The sequence below is a fragment of the Bombina bombina genome, chromosome 1 (assembly GCF_027579735.1).
Source record: "Bombina bombina isolate aBomBom1 chromosome 1, aBomBom1.pri, whole genome shotgun sequence".
Lineage (NCBI taxonomy): Eukaryota > Metazoa > Chordata > Amphibia > Anura > Bombinatoridae > Bombina > Bombina bombina.
In genome coordinates this window covers 617141679-617153765 of record NC_069499.1, presented here as the reverse complement: position 1 = coordinate 617153765, position 12087 = coordinate 617141679, and the positions used below count along the sequence as shown (strand labels likewise).

Here is a 12087-nt window from a genome sequence, read left to right as displayed (position 1 = left end):
AAGAGTTTGTTATTTTAAAATAGTGCTGGTATGTACTATTTACTCTGAAACAGAAAAAGATGAAGAATTCTGTTTGTGAGAGGAAGATGATTTTAGCAGACAGTAACTAAAATCCCTTGCTGTTTCCACATAGGACTGTTGAGATGAAGTAACTTCAGTTGGGGGAAACAGTTAGCAGACTTTTCTGCTTAAGGTATGACTAGCCATATTTCTAACAAGACTGTGTAATGCTGGAAGGCTGTCATTTCCCCTCATGGGGACCGGTAAGCCATTTTCTTAGTCTCAAGCAGAATAAAGGGCTTAATATGGGCTATAAAACTGGTAGACACTTTTATGGGCAAAATCAATTGCTTTATTTGGGCATTTTATACATGTTTATGCTGGTAATTCACACTTATAATCTTGGGGAACGTTTTTTAACGTCAGGCACTATGTTAGACACCTTTTCCAGTCAGGAAGGGCCTTACCAGTTATAGGTTGAGCCTCATTTTCGCGCCATTACTGCGCAGTTGTTTTTGAGAGCAAGACATGCAGATGCATGTGTGAGGATCTGAAAATAGTTGGAAAATAGTTTGGTATCGTATTCCCCTCTGGGCTTGGTAAAGTCGCAGCAAAGGCTGTAGCTGGGACTGTAGAGGGGTTAAAACTGTAACCGGCTCCGGTTTTGTTATTTTAAGGGTTAAAGCTCTGAAAATTGATGTGCAATACTTTTAATGCTTTAAGACACTGTGGTGAAATTTTGGTAAATTTTGAACAATTCCTTCATATTTTTTCACATATTCAGTAATAAAGTGTGCTCTGTTTAAAATTTAAAGAGACAGTAACGGTTTTGTTTTAAAACGGTTTTTGTGCTTTATTGACAAGGATCACTCCTGCCACCTATCTGCGATCCACATCCCAGGTGTGGAAAACTGGGAAGCGGATTATCTGAGTCGTCAGACATTCCATCCAGGGGAGTGGGAACTCCACCCGGAGATCTTTGCCCAGTTGACTCAATTATGGGGCATTCCAGACATGGATCTGATGGCGTCTCGTCAGAACTTCAAGGTTCCTTGCTACGGGTCCAGATCCAGGGATCCCAAGGCGACTCTAGTGGATGCACTAGTAGCGCCTTGGACCTTCAAACTAGCTTATGTGTTTCCACCGTTTCCTCTCATTCCCAGGCTGGTAGCCAGGATCAAACAGGAGAGGGCCTCAGTGATCTTGATAGCTCCTGCATGGCCACGCAGGACTTGGTATGCAGACCTGGTGAATATGTCATCGGTTGCACCATGGAAGCTACCTTTGAGACAGGACCTTCTTGTTCAGGGTCCATTCGAACATCCAAATCTGGTCTCCCTCCAGCTGACGGCTTGGAGATTGAACGCTTGATTTTATCAAAGCGTGGGTTTTCAGATTCTGTGATAGATACTCTGGTTCAAGCCAGAAAACCGGTAACTAGAAAGATTTACCATAAAATATGGAAAAGATATATCTGCTGGTGTGAATCCAAGGGATTCCCATGGAATAAGATAAAAATTCCTAAGATTCTTTCCTTTCTACAAGAAGGTTTGGATAAAGGATTATCTGCGAGTTCTCTAAAGGGACAGATTTCTGCTTTATCTGTCTTACTAAACAAACGACTGGCAGCTATGCCAGATGTACAAGCATTTGTTCAGGCTTTGGTTAGGATCAATATGGATGTACCATTAATTGCAAAGACAAGAAGAAATCTTGCAAGAAAGGGGATAGGCCTGTCAGGCTCTAAGCATATATTTTAAACAACCCACTGGTTTAGATTATCAGCACAAGATAGTAATTCATGGAAAAGAGCAATGCTCTATGTCAGGGAGTAACTAGAACCCCATATATCCAATTTTGAACTTAGAATGAAGTTAAAATTGTCTCAGAAAACCATTCATACTGACAAAATCTTTATTAAGAGACAAAGGATAAAGTCCAGCAGGACTCAGACAAACATTCACACATACACTGGTTAAAAATAGCTCAAGCTCGTTTCTTAATTAAAGAGAATGCAGTGTATGGCGTGTGAAATAGAAATAGTATTTAAATAGTAATCTCTGCAAGTAGAATTCTTAAGGATATCTAATATGAGCAAATGTTGAAAGATTCCTAAAAATTATAATGTGCAGAATAACTGTTCTACAGTAAATGGTGGACCTTTGGTTGGTGTGTACAAGGAATATAGCTAGGATATATAAGGCTCACGTTAATATCAAAACTAAAGGAATAGGTTAACCAAAATCTATGATACTAATATATAGGTTATAAAACCTGTGGTACATTACCTAAATACCTATATATACATGTTATGGTAACCTGGTATTAACCAAAGTTACAACAACAGTGCAGCCTAGCATATATATGTTTTGTAACTGGGAGACATTAGATATTGATTTATATTTTCAGCTGTGCTAATATGTATCAAAATATACAAATGTAACCATTAGTGAGCACGCACATACCAGTTAAACCATTGAGAATATTGGGTCACAAAATATCGCTTAGGTCAGACCTAAAATATATTTTCTCTCTGAGCAACAGTGCTGAAAGCTCCCAGTCATATTGCAATTTATTTAATCGATCTCTGAGATAATCGAATACTATTTGGTGTCCACCATTTTTTGCACATAACATCTATATTATCTCTGAACAACATTGCTGAATTCAAGCCTTCAGTTATATTGCAATACAATCAATTCATCTTAGTGATATTAAGCGCTACCCTGTGCTCCCCATAAGTGCACAAACTACTGAACCTTATGACACCCTGAATGCTAAAAATTGAATAAGCTACATATATATATCCTAGCTATATTCCTTGTACACACCATCCAAAGGTCCACCATTTACTGTAGAACAGTTATTCTGCACATTATAATTTTTAGGAATCTTTCAACATTTGCTCATATTAGATATCCTTAAGAATTCTACTTGCAGAGATTACTATTTAAATACTATTTCTATTTCACACGCCATACACTGCATTCTCTTTAATTAAGAAACGAGCTTGAGCTATTTTTAACCAGTGTATGTGTGAATGTTTGTCTGAGTCCTGCTGGACTTTATCCTTTGTCTCTTAATAAAGATTTTGTCAGTATGAATGGTTTTCTGAGACAATTTTAACTTCATTCTAAGTTCAAAATTGGATATATGGGGTTCTAGTTACTCCCTGACATAGAGCATTGCTCTTTTCCATGAATTACTATCTTGTGCTGATAATCTAAACCAGTGGGTTGTTTAAAATATATGCTTAGAGCCTGACAGGCCTATCCCCTTTCTTGCAAGATTTCTTCTTGTCTTTGCAATTAATGGTACATCCATATGTATCTTTCCTGTCTCTCTCTTAAAATTATAGGGCTAATATACTTATAAGTCTTTATCATATAATTTCTCCCTACAATTTTTTATCTAGTCTTAACCCACTAGCCCTCAGCCCCCCTTTTTCTACGTAATTTTGGTTAGGATCAAGCCTGTTTACAGACCTTTGACTCCTCCCTGGAGTTTAAATCTAGTTCTTTCAGTTCTTCAAGGGGTTCCGTTTGAACCTTTACGTTCCATAGATATTAAGTTGTTATCTTGGAAAGTTTTGTTTTTGGTTGCTATTTCTTCTGCTAGAAGAGTTTCTGAGTTATCTGCTCTGCAGTGTACTCCGCCCTATCTGGTGTTCCATTCAGATAAGGTTGTTTTGCGTACTAAGCCTGTTTTTTTTCCAACAAAAATATTAATCAGGAGATAGTTGTACCTTCTTTGTGTCCGAATCCAGTTTCAAAGAAGGAACGTTTGCTACACAATTTAGATGTAGTCCGTGCTCTAAAATTCTACTTAGAAGCTACAAAAGAGTTCAGACAAACTTCTTCTTCTTTGTTTGTCGTCTATTCTGGTAAAAGGAGAGGTCAAAAAGCAACTTCTACCTCTCTTTCCTTTTGGCTTAAAAGCATCATCCGATTGGCTTATGAGACTGCCGGACGGCAGCCTCCTGAAAGAATCACAGCTCACTCCACTAGGGCTGTAGCTTCCACATGGGCCTTCAAGAACGAGGCTTCTGTTGATCAGATATGTAAGGCAGCGACTTGGTCTTCACTGCACACTTTTGCCAAATTTTACAAATTTGATACTTTTGCTTCTTCGGAGGCTATTTTTGGGAGAAAGGTTTTGCAAGCCGTGGTGCCTTCCGTTTAGGTAACCTGATTTGCTCCCTCCCTTCATCCGTGTCCTAAAGCTTTGGTATTGGTTCCCACAAGTAAGGATGACGCCGTGGACCGGACACACCAATGTTGGAGAAAACAGAATTTATGTTTATCTGATAAATTACTTTCTCCAACAGTGTGTCCGGTCCACGGCCCGCCCTGGTTTTTTAATCAGGTCTGATGAATTATTTTCTCTAACTACAGTCACCACGGTACCATATGGTTTCTCCTATTTTTTCCTCCTGTCCGTCGGTCGAATGACTGGGGTGGGCGGAGCCTGGGAGGGACTATATGGCCAGCTTTGCTGGGACTCTTTGCCATTTCCTGTTGGGGAAGAAATATTCCCACAAGTAAGGATGACGCCGTGGACCGGACACACCGTTGGAGAAAGTAATTTATCAGGTAAACATAAATTCTGTTTTTATACACACCTGCTTGCTTTTTATTAAATGCATAGGTAAAAAGCTAAGTCTTAACTGTTATCTTAAATAAAAGGGACATGAAACCCACTTTTTTCTTTTTCATGATTGTTAGATCGTACAATTTGAAACAACTTTCTAATTATCAAATTTGCTTCATCCTGTTAATATCTTTAGGAGCAGCAATGCACTATATATGTGGTAGGTAGCTGAGCACATCAGGTGAGCCAATAACAAGAGGCATATGTGTGCAGCCACCAATCTGCAGCTAGCTCCCAGTAAGTGCATTGTTGCTCTTGAACCTACCAAGGTTTGCTTTTCAACAGAGGATGCCAAGTTTACGAAGCAAATCAGATAAAAAAAATAATAATTGCATTCTGAATCATGAAAGAAAAATGTTGGGTTTCATGCCCCTTTTAAAGGGAATGGGAGAGATTTATTCAGTGCCTCAATCCAATGTTCATTTAATGATGTCACTGTGCATATACAAGAGCATTTTGTTTACAAATAGCTCCTTTGACACGTGGCAATAGCATAAAAATACAAACCACAAAATAGTTAAAATAAAATTTGCTACCTGTGATGTGATCAAATAGTAGCCACTAGCCAGTTATTAGGTCTTATGACACACAACATTGTTATGTTTTCATGGACAGTCATTCTAACAGTGGACAGTGGTATGATTAACAAATGAAGCAGTATAAGCCACATACACACACACACACAATTATATATATATATATATATATATATATATATATATATATATATATATATATATATATATATATATATATATATTCTATCTATATCACACACACACACACACACTTGCGCACATACACACACACACTTGCACACACACACAAACCGTTGCGCACACACACAGTTGCACATATATATATATATATATATATATATATATAAACATTGTAGATGCAGTTAAGTTAACCCAGTTACCGAGGGGACTGCAGTTTTAGCCTTTTTGGGAGCCGTGGGGTTAACTGCATCTGCTGTGTATTTGAGCCGTTTCTCAGAGGAGCAGGAGATTGTGTGAGAGGTTTCAGACTACAGACGTCCCTAGGGGGAAATATCAGTAAGTGGCTTTCTCTCTTGTTCATTTCTGCATGGGCTCTGCTTTTAGACTTCTAGATTGATCGGCTGCTTATGAGAACAGAAAGTGAAAGTAAAAACAGCCATTTTACAAATGTGTGCTAAAAGCAACCACTAGATGGAGCTGGTTTGCAAGAAATCACAAGTTTACATACTCCAGTTCTTAAAGGGACCCTAAACACCTTCTGTTTTCATGTAATTATCATTTGTTTAATCTTTTTTTTTTTAGTTTTAAACATTATTTGTTTCTTCATGTTTCTATCTAGCCTCTGTTCAATTATTTTGTATTCTCAATGTTACTCCTAAACCACCGCCTACTGAATGCGGTGGTAGCCGCCATGTTGTAACGCACGTTGTATGCGATAACATAGAGACTCGATGTGCACTCCCTACTTCACTTCCGCGCATGCGCATTCAAAGTAAAGTCTTTGCCGCTTCTATGAAGCTCGTTCTCATTAACTTTGTGAACGAGCTTCATAGATTTAGTTTCAATTGCAGCCGTTTTCACTGAATGACAGCTGTGTGAGAGGACCGGCTTGTCAGTGCTCAGTGATTATTGTTATTCAGTTTCTCATGCCGCAAAATTAGTTGTCCTGTGCCGTTTCTAGGTGACATCAATGAGGTGCGTGTGCACTGTGGTGGACCATTTGTTCCTGCAGTGCTTTATTGAGGGAAGGTGTGGGAGCTCAGCGTGGAGTGGACATACACAGCCTTGGCAGCCAGTTGCTAAGTCCTCTGTGCAAGGTAATTTTGAACCCACATTTTCACACTTGTAATGATTCACAGGCACCGGTAGTTATTTAAACTTTTCCACCAAGTACTATCATATGTCACACCTCTCTACGTTGCTAACTGCATGGAACAGCCTCTTGCCACTTCCTCCAGATGCCTTGGCACCCACTTACCTCTTCCTTATCTCACATTTTCTGCTAACCATCCACAACCAGGTAGTATAGAAAGAAAAAAAAAAAAACGAACCGCCGGCATAAATCGGCCCGCGGGCCACATGATGGACACTAAATGTTGAAAAATACAACACTTCCCAAAAAACGTGTATAACCTGTAATTACTAAAAAAAAAATTGATCAGTACAATAAGGGAAATAACTGGTCACATCAGAAGCTGGGTATGAGGGCAGTATAACTGCAAATAATTATATTAACCCCTTCACTGACAAAGTGATAGATAAAATCATTGTTACTCATTTTCTGTCTTCTTCACTGATATAAATATATATGCATTTTTACTGTTCTTTTTACTGGTTAATATAATCCTTTTTAGTTATACTGCCCTCATACCCAGCTTCTGTGACCAGTTATTTCCCTCTTTGTACTGAGCTATTTTTTTTTTTTTTAGTAATTACAGGTTATACACGTTTTTTGGGAAGTTTTGTATTTTTCAACATTTAGTGTCCAACATGTGGCCCGCGGGCTGATTTATGCCAGCGGTTCGTTTTTTTTTTTCTTTCTATACTACCTGGTTGTGGATGGTTAGCAGAAAATGTGAGATAAGGAAGAGGTAAGTGGGTGCCAAGGCATCTGGAGGAAGTGGCAAGAGGCTGTTCCATGCAGTTAGCAACGTAGAGAGGTGTGACATATGACAGTACTTGGTGGAAAAGTTTAAATAACTAGCAGTGCCTGTGAATCATTACAAGTGTGAAAATGTGGGTTCAAAATTATCTTGCACAGAGGGCTTAGCAACTGGCTGCCAAGGCTGTGTATGTCCACTCCACGCTGAGCTCCCACACCTTCCCTCAATAAAGCACTGCAGGAACAAATGGCCCACGCACCTCAATGATGTCACCTAGAAACGGCACAGGACAACTTGAAATAACAAATACAAACAATAGCCGATGCCGCTTCAAAATCTATTCTAGAGGGTGAAAAAAGCTAACGATAATTTCTGCAAACTTTATAGCAGCAGTATTTTTTTACTTATGCTGTAAGCGCGATGTCTACATGCGTGAGCGCTCACAGCAATAAGCAGACTTCCACATTTGAGAACATCACTTTCACCATGTCTGCACGGATACGTAAATTTAAAAAAACAAACAAATAGGTACAACTATAATAAAAAAAAAAGTGATTTTCATTTTAAAAACTAAGATAGCATTATGACTAAAAAAAAACAAAAAAACCCTATTGACAAGTGTTTAGGGTCCCTTTAATACCGTGTATTGCCCCTTTAACATCAATGACAGCTTGAAGTCTTTTGTGGTATTTGTGGGTGAGGCTCTTTATCTTCTCAGATGGTAAAGCTGCCCATTTTTCCTGGCAAAAAGCCTCCAGTTCCTGTAAATTCTTGGGCTGTCTTGCATGAACTCCACGTTTGAGATCTCCCCAGAGTGGCTCAATGATATTGAGGTCAGGGGAAAGAGATGGCCACTCCAGAACCTTCACTTTATTCTGCTGTAGCCAATGACAGGTCAACTTGGCCTTGTGTTTAGGATCATTGTCATGTTGGAATGTCCAAGTACGTCCCATGCACAGCTTCCGGGCTGATGAATGCAAATTACTGTATTCATCTTGCCATCAATTCTGACCAAATTTCCTGTGCCTTTGTAGCTCACACATCCCCAAATGTAGCTCTCCAAATGTAGCGTTTATGGTTGTGGCCAAAAAGCTAAATTTTGGTCTCATCACTCCAAATGTCTTTGTGCCAGAAGGTTTGAGGCTTGTCTCTGTGCTGTTTGGCGTATTGTAAGCAGGAAACTTTGTGGCATTTGCATAGTAATGGCTTTTTTCTGGCGACTCGACCATGCAACCCATCTTTCTTCAAGTGCCTCCTTATTGTGCATCTTGAAACAGCCACACCACATGTTTTCAGAGAGTCCTGTATTTCACCTGAAGTTATTTGTGGGTCTTTGCATCCCGAAAAAAGTACACGTCTTACCTCTAGTCCTCTACCACTGCACTGTGACCTCCGCCTGCGGGATTCGATTTCGTAGGGGTGACTTTGAAGAAGTAATGGTGTGATGCGGCAGCGCGGCTCCAGGAACATTATTGGGCATATCGGTGAGTTTGGGCCAATACCGATAATGTTATTAATTAGGGATATCGGCAGCCCAGATTTATCGGTCGACCCCCTACTTCTGTTATCCTGTCACTATCTTTGGCCAATATTAATAAATATTATTTATTTAATATTATTTATTTAAAATACTTTTAGCATAATTATATGGAGGCACTGCTGTAAGATTAAACGTTGGCATCATTCACTTGTATATTTACTGCATAAATAAATATACATTTATAGAAGTAAGACACTGTATCTTAATTGATTTTAAATTGAATAATAATATCGGCTACTAGAAGAAACGCCTCAAATGCTAGCAACTATAGTTAGTCATAGATACTACTTGAAGTAAATGGCAGTGATGTCCCATGTCCTAAAAATATTAGATATAGACATTAATGTTAAAGAGTACGTGGATAACATTAAGGAACAGGCAAAAACCATGGCAAAATATTCAGGAAAGTGGGGGGGGGGGGGGTGTAAAACTAGAGAGACCAAAACCAAAGTCCTTGTTATGTTAAATTCTTGGCCACTAATATTTACCTAAACTTAGAAATTATAGGCCAAATTAAAAACCAAAAATCAGAATTAAAACTCTCAAACATAAAAAATATCTAAACTAAAAAAGGAAATTCTACAGGAAAACTCCAAGCTCAAAGAAACAGAAAACAGTTTGCAATTGGACATGGAAAAAGGTGCTGGAGCGCTGCTTGGAGCAAAGAAAGCTATAGACATCCTACAAGATAATAAATATACACACACACACACTGGAAGGGTCTGCTGTTCGGTAAGTAGCCATATGCTCTCTCAGCCACAAGCCCATAATAGTTGCTCTTGTGTATTTAACCCATAACTGCAGTACAGCTTTTAATAATTACTTTTGTTCTGTAGTTTACATTTGTACCTGTACTGGAGCCCACAGTACTAAGTTATTTTGGAAAATAAGATCTGTTTATTCTAAAAGGGGTTTAGACTTTATCTAACTACCTATAAAGACATAAATATTGCTTATGTCCATATATCTTTGGCAACCGGTTTAGCTGCTCTGCTTACCACCGGCACCGCGCTCAAGTCCCCCCTTTATTCTACCTTTAGATATCTCATCCGCACCAGAGCTATTTTTGCAATACAGTGACCTGGGTGACTGAGCGCAAAGCAATGGTCCGGTCAGTGGAGTGGACTATGGTCTTTTGTGCCTTTTTAGTATTTTGCCATGTGGTACACAAACCGCACTTCATTGGGGGATACTGGTTTACCACTCTAAGTCTATAGTAACTAGCATTACAGAAGCTACTAGGGGCTCCTCCTCACAAAAATTCTTCTTTTCGTTCCCTCATGAGGTCTGCTTTGTTGCCACACTTGGAGGGGATGTATCACTAGTTCTGGATGACTCTCCGTGTCTGGGATCTAGGACACTGCTTCAGGCATTTTTTGCCGGGTATAATTTGCTTACTAATTTTAAAATTAGTTTAGCATTTATGGGACTCTCTAGTGTAGGTTAGTCTTTGTCACAGATACCAGGCTGCCAAGGCTACCTCCTCCCTTAATGTCGATTATTGTGTCCCCACTAGCTTCCCATTTATTGTTACCCTGATTGCACGTTGTCGCAGAACGAGCTGCTCTCTGCCCGATTGGCCCTTTCATATCTTGCCGGGCTTATGGAACCACTTGCCGGCTGGCTTGCTAGCGGTCCCCGCTGAACTTTAACCTAGGTCGCTCCAGAGGCCCATTACCCAAGAGCTCCTCTCTTTTGGGGATTTGTTATGCCTTTGGTGGACAGGGGTTGGGGTGATTGCTAAGGGGGAGCTCACTTGGGAACCGGGGGTTTTGAACCCCACCTCAGACTGTTCCTGAATACCTTTGCCAGGCTGATGCTCCGGTTCCCATTACCGGATAAGGACTCTTTTTAGACTGTGGCATTTGGGGACCAGGAGCTCTCTAAAGACACTGGAATGGCCCCTGCTCCCCCGGAATCACCCCGAAACCACAACCTAGCTATTGTGGGGTCTCTATGCAATTATGGCTCCTATAGAGGCGCCAGCCTGTCTGGAGGGACGGGAAGCACAGGTTATTAGGGTGGGCACTTGCTAAAATCACTTTCTCCGCTCTATAGCTACACGTTCCAAGTAAAAGTAATATTGCTTTTCAATTATATGTTTATATGTGTAGAATTGCTAGCTTGGTATTATGACAGTAATGGTATACTTGTGATACTGTCCTATTTTTTTTATTATTGCTGTACATTATTTACCTAGGTGTATGTAGACCTACAGTTATTTACATAGTGTGCTTAACTGCCTTACACTTTCAGAATTGTATGCATAGTCTTCAGTAGTGTTATATGTATGCAACTGTTCTATATCTATTTATTGCTGTGCAATAATGTACTTAGTGTAGATAGTTTCTACAATACTTTGCATATTGTGTAAGTGCATTGTGTATTTTTCATATTTAGTGCTGTAGTTCTTTATTGCTGTTGATAACATAATATACCCTCTATGGGATACTACAGTATTTTACTCATCTTGTAATTTTTCATATATTTTTATTTTTTATTTTTGAGGTGCAAGCTGTGATATAACAAATATTTAAGGTCAAGGTACAACAATGACCACTTCTCCTTGGTATTGCAGAGTTAGTAACAAACAAAACAATGTCAAACATAAATAGTAGGGATAAATAAACATTCAAGATGCTAAGTTCACAACAGTGAATCAATGTCAAGGACATAAGTAGCAAAGTGATATACACATTGTGACCTATAGAATTGAGACCTATTTTTAATTAAACTTATTTAAAGCTTTCACCTCCTGTGACAAACTAAGACCATTTTTGGACATTCAAACCTATAGATACTTAACAATTATAGGATATCTTACATTATAGAGCCACTTTTGGACACTCCAAGAGAATATATAATTTTATAATATTATTTGAAAAAGCAAGAATGTAAGCTTAGGAGCCGACCCCATTTTTTTTTAGAACATGGGTAGCGCTTTCTGATTGGTGTCTAAATGTAGCCACCAATAAACGAGCGCTACCCAGGTGCTGAACCAAAAATGGGGCCTACTCCTAAGCTTACATTTAAATAAAGATACCAAGAGAACGATGAAAAATTGATAATAGGAGTAAATTAGAAAGTTGATCTGAATCATGAAAGTGTAATTTTGACTGGACTATTCCTTTAAGAAACCTATGAATAGTTTGGATTTTTAATCTTCGAGGTATGTGCTTTTGTGATTAGCTGAGGGCTGTCACATGATGTAGTGGGGTGGAATTAGACAGACATTGTCTGAAAGGAATGAAAAATTACAAAGCTGAGTACTGTTGCATTGTTTGTTTGTGGTGGT

General features: G+C 39.0%; 1 protein-coding gene across 3 annotated transcripts in view; it reads left to right on the top strand.

Moving 5' to 3' along the window:
- LOC128645781 (heat shock factor protein 3) overlaps nt 1-12087 on the top strand; it is a 280321-nt gene that overhangs the window by 68154 nt on the left and 200080 nt on the right. The window lies entirely within an intron of this gene.